Source organism: Symphalangus syndactylus, chromosome 9 (assembly GCF_028878055.3).
Source record: "Symphalangus syndactylus isolate Jambi chromosome 9, NHGRI_mSymSyn1-v2.1_pri, whole genome shotgun sequence".
NCBI lineage: Eukaryota > Metazoa > Chordata > Mammalia > Primates > Hylobatidae > Symphalangus > Symphalangus syndactylus.
Genome location: NC_072431.2, coordinates 144,042,491 through 144,056,504, shown reverse-complemented (window position 1 = coordinate 144,056,504; position 14,014 = coordinate 144,042,491).

Genomic DNA, 14,014 nt, shown 5'->3' with positions numbered 1-14,014 from the left:
ATGCTCAGATCAGAAAGAAGTTTCACAGAATGCTTCTGTGTAGTTTATATTTGAATATATTCCTTTTTCCACTACTACTCTCTTAGCGCTCCAAATGTCCAGTTGCATTTTCTACAGAAAGAGTGTTCAGATCTGCTCAATCAAAAGTATGGTTTAACTCTGTTAGCTGAATGCACAGATCAGAAAGAAGTTTCACAGAATGATTCTGTGTAGTTTATATTTGGAGACATTCCTTTTTCCACTATTACCCTCTTAGCGCTCCGAATCTCCACTTGCATTTTCTACAGAAAGAGTGTTTCAGAACGGCTCAATCAAAACTAAGTTTCAACTCTTTTAGTTGCACAAACAGAACAGAAAGAAGTTTCACACAATTCTTCTGTGTAGTTTTTATTTGTAGACATTCTTTTTCCCAATATAGGCCTCTTAGCGCTCAGAATGTCCAATTGCAGTTTCTACAGAAAGAGTGTTTCAGAACGGCTCAATCAAAAGTAAGGTTCAACTCTGTTAGTTGAATGCACAGAACAGAAAGAAGTTTCATACAATGCTTCTGTGTAGTTTATATTTGAACATATTCTTTTTCCACTATTACCCACTTAGCGCTACGAATGTCCAGTTGCATTTTCTACAGACAGAGTGTTTCAAAACTGCTCAGTGAAAAGTATGGTTTAACTCTGTTAGCTGAATGCTCAGATCAGAAAGAAGTTTCACAGAATGCTTCTGTGTAGTTTATATTTGAATATATTCCTTTTTCCACTACTACGCTCTTAGCGCTCCAAATGTCCAGTTGCATTTTCTACAGAAAGAGTGTTCAGATCTGCTCAATCAAAAGTATGGTTTAACACTGTTAGCTGAATGCACAGATCAGAAAGAAGTTTCACCGAATGATTCTGGGTAGTTTATATTTGAAGACATTCCTTTTTCCACTATTACCCTCTTAGCGCTCCGTATCTCCACTTGCATTTTCTACAAAAAGAGTGTTTCATAACTGCTCAATCAAAAATATGTTTTATCTCTGTTAACTGAATTTACAGATCAGAAATAAGTTTCACAGAATGCATCTGTGTAGTTTTTATTTGAAGATATTCTTTTTCCCAATGTAGGCCTCTTAGCGCTTAGCATGTCCAATTGCAGTTTCTACAGAAAGAGTGTTTCAGAACGGCTCAATCAAAAGTAAGGTTCAACTCTGTTAGTTGAATGCACAGAACAGAAAGAATTTTCACAGAATGCTACTGTGTAGTTTATATTTGAATATATTCCTTTTTCCACTATTACACTCTTAGTGCTCCGAATGTCCACTTGCATTTTCTACAGAAAGAGTGTTCAGAACTGCGCAATCAAAAGTATGGTTTAACTCTGTTAGCTTAATGAACATATCAGAAATAAGTTTCACACAATGCTTCTGTGTACTTTTTATTTGAAGATATTATTTTTCCCAATAGAGACCTCTTAGCGCTCAGAATGTCCAATTGCAGTTTCTACAGAAAGAGTGTTTCAGAAAGGCTCAATCAAAACTAAGGTTCAACTCTGTTAGTTGAATGCAGAGAACAGAAAGATGTTTCATACAATGCTTCTGTGTAGTTTATATTTGAACATACTCTTTTTTCCACTATTACCCACTTAGCGCTACGAATGTCCAGTTGCATTTTCTACAGACAGAGTGTTTCAAAACTGCTCAATCAAAAGTATGGTTTAAATCTGTTAGCTGAATGCTCAGATCAGAAAGAAGTTTCACAGAATGCTTCTGTGCAGTTTATATTTGAATATATTCCTTTTTCCACTACTACTCTCTTAGCGCTCCAAATGTACAGTTGCATTTTCTATAGAAAGAGTGTTCAGATCTGATCAATCAAAAGTATGGTTTAACTCTGTTAGCTGAATGCACAGTTCAGAAAGAAGTTTCACAGAATGATTCTGTGTAGTTTATATTTGGAGACATTCCTTTTTCCACTTTACCCTCTTAGCGCTCCGAATCTCCACTTGCATTTTCTACAGAAAGAGTGTTTCAGAACGGCTCAATCAAAACTAAGGTTCAACTCTTTTAGTTGAACAAACAGAACAGAAAGAAGTTTCACACAATTCTTCTGTGTAGTTTTTATTTGTAGACATTCTTTTTCCCAATATAGGCCTCTTAGCGCTCAGAATGTCCAATTGCAGTTTCTACAGAAAGAGTGTTTCAGAACGGCTCAATCAAAAGTAAGGTTCAACTCTGTTAGTTGAATGCACAGAACAGAAAGTAGTTTCATACAATGCTTCTGTGTAGTTTATATTTGAACTTATTCTTTTTCCACTATTACCCACTTAGCGCTACGAATGTCCAGTTGCATTTTCTACAGACAGAGTGTTTCAAAACTGCTCAGTGAAAAGTATGGTTTAACTCCGTTAGCTGAATGCTCAGATCAGAAAGAAGTTTCACAGAATGCTTCTGTGTAGTTTATATTTGAATATATTCCTTTTTCCACTACTACGCTCTTAGCGCTCCAAATGTCCAGTTGCATTTTCTACAGAAAGAGTGTTCAGATCTGCTCAATCAAAAGTATGGTTTAACTCTGTTAGCTGAATGCACAGATCAGAAAGAAGTTTCACCGAATGATTCTGTGTAGTTTATATTTGAAGACATTCCTTTCTCCACTATTACCCTCTTAGCACTCCGAATCTCCACTTGCATTTTCTACAAAAAGAGTGTTTCATAACTGCTCAATCAAAAATATGTTTTATCTCTGTGAACTGAATTTACAGATCAGAAATACGTTTCACAGAATGCATCTGTGTAGTTTTTATTTGAAGATATTCTTTTTCCCAATGTAGGCCTCTTAGCGCTTAGCATGTCCAATTGCAGTTTCTACAGAAAGAGTGTTTCAGAACGGCTCAATCAAAAGTAAGGTTCAACTCCGTTATCTGAATGCACAGAACAGTAAGAGTTTTCACAGAATGCTACTGTGTAGTTTATATTTGAATATATTCCTTTTTCCACTATTACCCTCTTAGCGCCCCGAATGTCCACTTGCATTTTCTACAGAAAGAGTGTTCAGAACTGCGCAATCAAAAGTATGGTTTAACTCTGTTAGCTTAATGAACATATCAGAAATAAGTTTCACACAATGCTTCTGTGTAGTTTTTATTTGAAGATATTATTTTTCCCAATAGAGGACTCTTAGCGCTCAGAATGTCCAATTGCAGTTTCTACAGAAAGAGTGTTTCAGAACGGCTCAATCAAAAGTAAGGTTCAACTCTGTTAGTTGAATGCACAGAACAGAAAGAAGTTTCATACAATGCTTCTGTGTAGTTTATATTTGAACATATTCTTTTCTCCACTATTACCCACTTAGCGCTACGAATGTCCAGTTGCATTTTCTGCAGACAGAGTGTTTCAAAACTGCTCAATCAAAACTATGGTTTAATTCTGTTAGCTGAATGCTCAGATCAGAAAGAAGTTTCACAGAATGCTTCTGTGTAGTTTATATTTGAATATATTCCTTTTTCCACTACTACTCTCTTAGCGCTCCAAATGTCCAGTTGCATTTTCTACAGAAAGAGTGTTCAGATCTGCTCAATCAAAAGTATGGTTTAACTCTGTTAGCTGAATGCACAGATCAGAAAGAAGTTTCACAGAATGATTCTGTGTAGTTTATATTTGGAGACATTCCTTTTTCCACTATTACCCTCTTAGCGCTCCGAATCTCCACTTGCATTTTCTACAGAAAGAGTGTTTCAGAACGGCTCAATCAAAACTAAATTTCAACTCTTTTAGTTGAACAAACAGAACAGAAAGAAGTTTCACACAATTCTTCTGTGTAGTTTTTATTTGTAGACATTCTTTTTCCCAATATAGGCCTCTTAGCGCTCAGAATGTCCAATTGCAGTTTCTACAGAAAGAGTGTTTCAGAACGGCTCAATCAAAAGTAAGGTTCAACTCTGTTAGTTGAATGCACAGAACAGAAAGAAGTTTCATACAATGCTTCTGTGTAGTTTATATTTGAACATATTCTTTTTCCACTATTACCCACTTAGCGCTACGAATGTCCAGTTGCATTTTCTACAGACAGAGTGTTTCAAAACTGCTCAGTGAAAAGTATGGTTTAACTCTGTTAGCTGAATGCTCAGATCAGAAAGAAGTTTCACAGAATGCTTCTGTGTAGTTTATATTTGAATATATTCCTTTTTCCACTACTACGCTCTTAGCGCTCCAAATGTCCAGTTGCATTTTCTACAGAAAGAGTGTTCAGATCTGCTCAATCAAAAGTATGGTTTAACTCTGTTAGCTGAATGCACAGATCAGAAAGAAGTTTCACCGAATGATTCTGTGTAGTTTATATTTGAAGACATTCCTTTCTCCACTATTACCCTCTTAGCACTCGGAATCTCCACTTGCATTTTCTACAAAAAGAGTGTTTCATAACTGCTCAATCAAAAATATGTTTTATCTCTGTTAACTGAATTTTCAGATCAGAAATAAGTTTCACAGAATGCATCTGTGTAGTTTTTATTTGAAGATATTCTTTTTCCCAATGTAGGCCTCTTAGCGCTTAGCATGTCCAATTGCAGTTTCTACAGAAAGAGTGTTTCAGAACGGCTCAATCAAAAGTAAGGTTCAACTCCGTTATCTGAATGCACAGAACATTAAGAGTTTTCACAGAATGCTACTGTGTAGTTTATATTTGAATATATTCCTTTTTCCACTATTACCCTCTTAGCGCTCCGAATGTCCACTTGCATTTTCTACAGAAAGAGTGTTCAGAACTGCGCAATCAAAAGTATGGTTTAACTCTGTTACCTTAATGAACATATCAGAAATAAGTTTCACACAATGCTTCTGTGTAGTTTTTATTTGAAGATATTATTTTTCCCAATAGAGGCCTCTTAGCGCTCAGAATCTCCAATTGCAGTTTCTACAGAAAGAGTGTTTCAGAACGGCTCAATCAAAAGTAAGGTTCAACTCTGTTAGTTGAATGCACAGAACAGAAAGAAGTTTCATACAATGCTTCTGTGTAGTTTATATTTGAACATATTTTTTTCTCCACTATTACCCACTTAGCGCTACGAATGTCCAGTTGCATTTTCTACAGACAGAGTGTTTCAAAACTGCTCAATCAAAAGTATGGTTGAACTCTGTTAGCTGAATGCTCAGATCAGAAAGAAGTTTCACAGAATGCTTCTGTGTAGTTTATATTTGAATATATTCCTTTTTCCACTACTAATCTCTTAGCGCTCCAAATGTCCAGTTGCATTTTCTACAGAAAGAGTGTTCAGATCTGCTCAATCAAAATTATGGTTTAACACTGTTAGCTGAATGCACAGATCAGAAAGAAGTTTCACAGAATGATTCTGTGTAGTTTATATTTGGAGACATTCCTTTTTCCACTATTACCCTCTTAGCGCTCCGAATCTCCACTTGCATTTTCTACAGAATGAGTGTTTCAGAACGGCCCAATCAAAACAAAGGTTCAAATCTTTTAGTTGAACAAACAGAACAGAAAGAAGTTTCACACAATGCTTCTGTGTAGTTTTTATTTGTAGACATTCTTTTTCCCAATATAGGCCTCTTAGCGCTCAGAATGTCCAATTGCAGTTTCTACAGAAAGAGTGTTTCAGAACGGCTTAATCAAAAGTAAGGTTCAACTCTGTTAGTTGAATGCACAGAACAGAAAGTATTTTCATACAATGCTTCTGTGTAGTTTATATTTGAACATATTTTTTTCCACTATTACCCACTTAGCGCTACGAATGTCCAGTTGCATTTTCTACAGACAGAGTGTTTCAAAACTGCTCAATCAAAAGTATGGTTTAACTCTGTTAGCTGAATGCTCAGATCAGAAAGAAGTTTCACAGAATGCTTCTGTGTAGTTTATATTTGAATATATTCTTTTTTCCACTACTACGCTCTTAGCGCTCCAAATGTCCAGTTGCATTTTCTACAGAAAGAGTGTTCAGATCTGCTCAATCAAAAGTATGGTTTAACTCTGTTAGCTGAATGCACAGATCAGAAAGAAGTTTCACCGAATGATTCTGTGTAGTTTATATTTGAAGACATTCCTTTTTCCACTAATACCCACTTAGCGCTCCGAATCTCCACTTGCATTTTCTACAAAAAGAGTGTTTCATAACTGCTCAATCAAAAATATGTTTTATCTCTGTTAACTGAATTTACAGATCAGAAATAAGTTTCACAGAATGCATCTGTGTAGTTTTTATTTGAAGATATTCTTTTTCCCAATGTAGGCCTCTTAGCGCTTAGCATGTCCAATTGCAGTTTCTACAGAAAGAGTGTTTCAGAACGGCTCAATCAAAAGTAAGGTTCAACTCTGTTAGCTGAATGCACAGAACAGAAAGTGTTTTCACAGAATGCTACTGCGTAGTTTATATTTGAATATATTCCTTTTTCCACTATTACCCTCTTAGCGCTCCGAATGTCCACTTGCATTTTCTACAGAAAGAGTGTTCAGAACTGCGCAATCAAAAGTATGGTTTAACTCTGTTAGCTTAATGAACATGTCAGAAATAAGTTTCACACAATGCTTCTGTGTAGTTTTTATTTGAAGATATTATTTTTCCCAATAGATGCCTCTTAGCGTTCAGAATGTCCAATTGCAATATCTACAGAAAGAGTGTTTCAGAAAGGCTCAATCAAAAGTAAGGTTCAACTCTGTTAGTTGAATGCACAGAACAGAAAGAAGTTTCATACAATGCTTCTGTGTAGTTTATATTTGAACATATTCTTTTCTCCACTATTACCCACTTAGCCCTACGAATGTCCAGTTGCATTTTCTACAGACAGAGTGTTTCAAAACTGCTCAATCAAAAGTATGGTTTAACTCTGTTAGCTGAATGCTCAGATCAGAAAGAAGTTTCACAGAATGCTTCTGTGTAATTTATATTTGAATATATTCCTTTTTCCACTACTACTCTCTTAGCGCTCCAAATGTCCAGTTGCATTTTCTACAGAAAGAGTGTTCAGATCTGCTAAATCAAAAGTATGGTTTAACTCTGTTAGCTGAATGCACAGATCAGAAAGAAGTTTCATAGAATGATTCTGTGTAGTTTATATTTGGAGACATTCCTTTTTCCACTATTACCCTCTTAGCGCTCCGAATGTCCACTTGCATTTTCTACATAAAGTGTGTTCAGAACTGCGCAATCAAAAGTATGGTTTAACTCTGTTAGCTTAATGAACATATCAGAAATAAGTTTCACACAATGCTTCTGTGTAGTTTTTATTTGAAGATATTATTTTTCCCAATAGATGCCTCTTAGCGCTCAGAATGTCCAATTGCAGTTTCTACAGAAAGAGTGTTTCAGAAAGGCTCAATCAAAACTAAGGTTCAACTCTCTTAGTTGAATGCACAGAACAGAAAGTAGTTTCATACAATGCTTCTGTGTAGTTTATATTTGAACATACTCTTTTTTCCACTATTACCCACTTAGCGCTACGAATGTCCAGTTGCATTTTCTACAGACAGAGTGTTTCAAAACTGCTCAATCAAAAGTATGGTTTAACTCTGTTAGCTGAATGCTCAGATCAGAAAGAAGTTTCACAGAATGCTTCTGTGTAGTTTATATTTGAATATATTCCTTTTTCCACTACTACTTTCTTAGCGCTCCAAATGTCCAGTTCCATTTTCTACAGAAAGAGTGTTCAGATCTGCTCAATCAAAATTATGGTTTAACTCTGTTAGCTGAATGCACAGATCAGAAATAAGTTTCACAGAATGATTCTGTGTAGTTTATATTTGGAGACATTCCTTTTTCCACTATTACCCTATTAGCGCTCCGAATCTCCACTTGCATTTTCTACAGAAAGAGTGTTTCAGAACGGCTCAATCAAAACAAAGTTTCAACTCTTTCAGTTGAACAAACAGAACAGAAAGAAGTTTCACACAATTCTTCTGTGTAGTTTTTATTTGTAGACATTCTTTTTCCCAATATAGGCCTCTTAGCCCTCAGAATGTCCAATTGCAGTTTCTACAGAAAGAGTGTTTCAGAACGGCTCAATCAAATGTAAGGTTCAACTCTGTTAGTTGAATGCACAGAACAGAAAGAAGTTTCATACAATGCTTCTGTGTAGTTTATATTTGAACATATTCTTTTTTCCACTATTACCCACTTAGCGCTACGAATGTCCAGTTGCATTTTCTACAGACAGAGTGTTTCAAAACTGCTCAGTGAAAAGTATGGTTTAACTCTGTTAGCTGAATGCTCAGATCAGAAAGAAGTTTCACAGAATGCTTCTGTGTAGTTTATATTTGAATATATTCCTTTTTCCACTACTACGCTCTTAGCGCTCCAAATGTCCAGTTGCATTTTCTACAGAAAGAGTGTTCAGATCTGCTCAATCAAAAGTATGGTTTAACACTGTTAGCTGAATGCACAGATCAGAAAGAAGTTTCACCGAATGATTCCGTGTAGTTTATATTTGAAGACATTCCTTTTTCCACTATTAGCCTCTTAGCGCTCCGTATCTCCACTTGCATTTTCTACAAAAAGAGTGTTTCATAACTGCTCAATCAAAAATATGTTTTATCTCTGTTAACTGAATTTACAGATCAGAAATAAGTTTCACAGAATGCATCTGTGTAGTTTTTATTTGAAGATATTCTTTTTCCCAATGTAGGCCTCTTAGCGCTTAGCATGTCCAATTGCAGTTTCTACAGAAAGAGTGTTTCAGAACGGCTCAATCAAAAGTAAGGTTCAACTCTGTTAGTTGAATGCACAGAACAGAAAGTATTTTCACAGAATGCTACTGTGTAGTTTATATTTGAATATATTCCTTTTTCCACTATTACCCTCTTAGCGCTCCGAATGTCCACTTGCATTTTCTACAGAAAGAGTGTTCAGAACTGCGCAATCAAAAGTATGGTTTAACTCTGTTAGCTTAATGAACATATCAGAAATAAGTTTCACACAATGCTTCTGTGTAGTTTTTATTTGAAGATATTTTTTTTCCCAATAGAGGCCTCTTAGCGCTCAGAATGTCCAATTGCAGTTTCTACAGAAAGAGTGTTTCAGAAAGGCTCAATCAAAACTAAGGTTCAACTCTGTTAGTTGAATGCACAGAACAGAAAGAAGTTTCATACAATGCTTCTGTGTAGTTTATATTTTAACATACTCTTTTTTCCAATATTACCCACTTAGCGCTACGAATGTCCAGTTGCATTTTCTACAGACAGAGTGTTTCAAAACTGCTCAGTGAAAAGTATGGTTTAACTCGGTTAGCTGAATGCTCAGATCAGAAAGAAGTTTCACAGAATGCTTCTGTGTAGTTTATATTTGAATATATTCCTTTTTCCACTACTACGCTCTTAGCGCTCCAAATGTCCAGTTGCATTTTCTACAGAAAGAGTGTTCAGATCTGCTCAATCAAAAGTATGGTTTAACTCTGTTAGCTGAATGCACAGATCAGAAAGAAGTTTCACCGAATGATTCTGTGTAGTTTATATTTGAAGACATTCCTATTTCCACTATTACTCTCTTAGCGCTCCGAATCTCCACTTGCATTTTCTACAAAAAGAGTGTTTCATAACTGCCCAATCAAAAATATGTTTTATCTCTGTTAACTGAATTTACAGATCAGAAATAAGTTTCACAGTATACATCTGTGTAGTTTTTATTTGAAGATATTCTTTTTCCCAATGTAGGCCTCTTAGCGCTTAGCATGTCCAATTTCAGTTTCTACAGAAAGAGTGTTTCAGAACATCTCAATCAAAAGTAAGGTTCAACTCCGTTATCTGAATGCACAGAACAGCAAGAGTTTTCACAGAATGCTACTGTGTAGTTTATATTTGAATATATTCCTTTTTCCACTATTACCCTCTTAGCGCTCCGAATGTCCACTTGCATTTTCTACAGAAAGAGTGTTCAGAACTGCGCAATCAAAAGTATGGTTTAACTCTGTTAGCTTAATGAACATATAAGAAATAAGTTTCACACAATGCTTCTGTGTAGTTTTTATTTGAAGATATTATTTTTCCCAATAGAGGCCTCTTAGCGCTCAGAATGTCCAATTGCAGTTTCTACAGAAAGAGTGTTTCAGAACGGCTCAATCAAAAGTAAGGTTCAACTCTCTTAGTTGAATGCACAGAACAGAAAGAAGTTTCATACAATGCTTCTGTGTAGTTTATATTTGAACATATTCTTTTCTCCACTATTACCCAATTAGCGCTACGAATGTCCAGTTGCATTTTCTACAGACAGAGTGTTTCAAAACTGCTCAATCAAAAGTATGGTTTAACTCTGTTAGCTGAATGCTCAGATCGGAAAAAAGTTTCACAGAATGCTTCTGTGTAGTTTGTATTTGAATATATTCCTTTTTCCACTACTAATCTCTTAGCGCTCCAAATGTCCAGTTGCATTTTCTACAGAAAGAGTGTTCAGATCTGCTGAATCAAAATTATGGTTTAACTCTGTTAGCTGAATGCACAGATCAGAAAGAAGTTTCACAGAATGATTCTGTGTAGTTTATATTTGGAGACATTCCTTTTTCCACTATTACCCTCTTAGCGCTCCGAATCTCCACTTGCATTTTCTACAGAATGAGTGTTTCAGAACGGCCCAATCAAAACAAAGGTTCAAATCTTTTAGTTGAACAAACAGAACAGAAAGAAGTTTCACACAATGCTTCTGTGTAGTTTTTATTTGTAGACATTCTTTTTCCCAATATAGGCCTCTTAGCGCTCAGAATGTCCAATTGCAGTTTCTACAGAAAGAGTGTTTCAGAACGGCTTAATCAATAGTAAGGTTCAACTCTGTTAGTTGAATGCACAGAACAGAAAGAAGTTTCATACAATGCTTCTGTGTAGTTTATATTTGAACATATTTTTTTCCACTATTACCCACTTAGCGCTACGAATGTCCAGTTGCATTTTCTACAGACAGAGTGTTTCAAAACTGCTCAATCAAAAGTATGGTTTAACTCTGTTAGCTGAATGCTCAGATCAGAAAGAAGTTTCACAGAATGCTTCTGTGTAGTTTATATTTGAATATATTCCTTTTTCCACTACTACGCTCTTAGCGCTCCAAATGTCCAGTTGCATTTTCTACAGAAAGAGTGTTCAGATCTGCTCAATCAAAAGTATGGTTTAACTCTGTTAGCTGAATGCACAGATCAGAAAGAAGTTTCACCGAATGATTCTGTGTAGTTTATATTTGAAGACATTCCTTTTTCCACTATTACCCTCTTAGCGCTCCGAATCTCCACTTGCATTTTCTACAAAAAGAGTGTTTCATAACTGCTCAATCAAAAATATGTTTTATCTCTGTTAACTGAATTTACAGATCAGAAATAAGTTTCACAGAATGCATCTGTGTAGTTTTTATTTGAAGATATTCTTTTTCCCAATGTAGGCCTCTTAGCGCTTAGCATGTCCAATTGCAGTTTCTACAGAAAGAGTGTTTCAGAACGGCTCAATCAAAAGTAAGGTTCAACTCTGTTAGCTGAATGCACAGAACAGAAAGTGTTTTCACAGAATGCTACTGCGTAGTTTATATTTGAATATATTCGTTTTTCCACTATTACCCTATTAGCGCTCCGAATGTCCACTTGCATTTTCTACAGAAAGAGTGTTCAGAACTGCGCAATCAAAAGTATGGTTTAACTCTGTTAGCTTAATGAACATATCAGAAATAAGTTTCACACAATGCTTCTGTGTAGTTTTTATTTGAAGATATTATTTTTCCCAATAGAGGCCTCTTAGCGATCAGAATGTCCAATTGCAATTTCTACAGAAAGAGTGTTTCAGAAAGGCTCAATCAAAAGTAAGGTTCAACTCTGTTAGTTGAATGCACAGAACAGAAAGAAGTTTCATACAATGCTTCTGTGTAGTTTATATTTGAACATATTCTTTTCTCCACTATTACCCACTTAGCCCTACGAATGTCCAGTTGCATTTTCTACAGACAGATTGTTTCAAAACTGCTCAATCAAAAGTATGGTTTAACTCTGTTAGCTGAATGCTCAGATCAGAAAGAAGTTTCACAGAATGCTTCTGTGTAATTTATATTTGAATATATTCCTTTTTCCACTACTACTCTCTTAGCGCTCCAAATGTCCAGTTGCATTTTCTACAGAAAGAGTGTTCAGATCTGCTAAATCAAAAGTATGGTTTAACTCTGTTAGCTGAATGCACAGATCAGAAAGAAGTTTCACAGAATGATTCTGTGTAGTTTATATTTGGAGACATTCCTTTTTCCACTATTACCCTCTTAGCGCTCCGAATGTCCACTTGCATTTTCTACATAAAGAGTGTTCAGAACTGCGCAATCAAAAGTATGGTTTAACTCTGTTAGCTTAAGGAACATATCAGAAATAAGTTTCACACAATGCTTCTGTGTAGTTTTTATTTGAAGATATTATTTTTCCCAATAGATGCCTCTTAGCGCTCAGAATGTCCAATTGCAGTTTCTACAGAAAGAGTGTTTCAGAAAGGCTCAATCAAAACTAAGGTTCAACTCTCTTAGTTGAATGCACAGAACAGAAAGTAGTTTCATACAATGCTTCTGTGTAGTTTATATTTGAACATACTCTTTTTTCCACTATTACCCACTTAGCGCTACGAATGTCCAGTTGCATTTTCTACAGACAGAGTGTTTCAAAACTGCTCAATCAAAAGTATGGTTTAACTCTGTTAGCTGAATGCTCAGATCAGAAAGAAGTTTCACAGAATGCTTCTGTGTAGTTTATATTTGAATATATTCCTTTTTCCACTACTACTTTCTTAGCGCTCCAAATGTCCAGTTGCATTTTCTACAGAAAGAGTGTTCAGATCTGCTCAATCAAAATTATGGTTTAACTCTGTTAGCTGAATGCACAGATCGGAAAGAAGTTTCACAGAATGATTCTGTGTAGTTTATATTTGGAGACATTCCTTTTTCCACTATTACCCTATTAGCGCTCCGAATCTCCACTTGCATTTTCTACAGAAAGAGTGTTTCAGAACGGCTCAATCAAAACAAAGGTTCAACTCTTTTAGTTGAACAAACAGAACAGAAAGAAGTTTCACACAATTCTTCTGTGTAGTTTTTATTTGTAGACATTCTTTTTCCCAATATAGGCCTCTTAGCGCTCAGAATGTCCAATTGCAGTTTCTACAGAAAGAGTGTTTCAGAACGGCTCAATGAAATGTAAGGTTCAACTCTGTTAGTTGAATGCACAGAACAGAAAGAAGTTTCATACAATGCTTCTGTGTAGTTTATATTTGAACATATTCTTTTTTCCACTATTACCCACTTAGCGCTACGAATGTCCAGTTGCATTTTCTACAGACAGAGTGTTTCAAAACTGCTCAGTGAAAAGTATGGTTTAACTCTGTTAGCTGAATGCTCAGATCAGAAAGAAGTTTCACAGAATGCTTCTGTGTAGTTTATATTTGAATATATTCCTTTTTCCACTACTACGCTCTTAGCGCTCCAAATGTCCAGTTGCATTTTCTACAGAAAGAGTGTTCAGATCTGCTCAATCAAAAGTATGGTTTAACACTGTTAGCTGAATGCACAGATCAGAAAGAAGTTTCACCGAATGATTCTGTGTAGTTTATATTTGAAGACATTCCTTTTTCCACTATTACCCTCTTAGCGCTCCGTATCTCCACTTGCATTTTCTACAAAAAGAGTGTTTCATAACTGCTCAATCAAAAATATGTTTTATCTCTGTTAACTGAATTTACAGATCAGAAATAAGTTTCACAGAATGCATCTGTGTAGTTTTTATTTGAAGATATTCTTTTTCCCAATATAGGCCTCTTAGCGCTTAGCATGTCCAATTGCAGTTTCTACAGAAAGAGTGTTTCAGAACGGCTAAATCAAAACTAAGGTTCAAATCTTTTAGTTGAACAAATGGAACAGAAAGAAGTTTCACACAATTCTTCTGTGTAGTTTTTATTTGTAGACATTCTTTTTCCCAATATAGGCCTCTTAGCGCTCAGAATGTCCAATTGCAGTTTCTACAGAAAGAGTGTTTCAGAACGGCTCAATCAAAAGTAAGGTTCAACTCTGTTAGTTGAATGCACAGAACAGCAAGAAGTTTCAC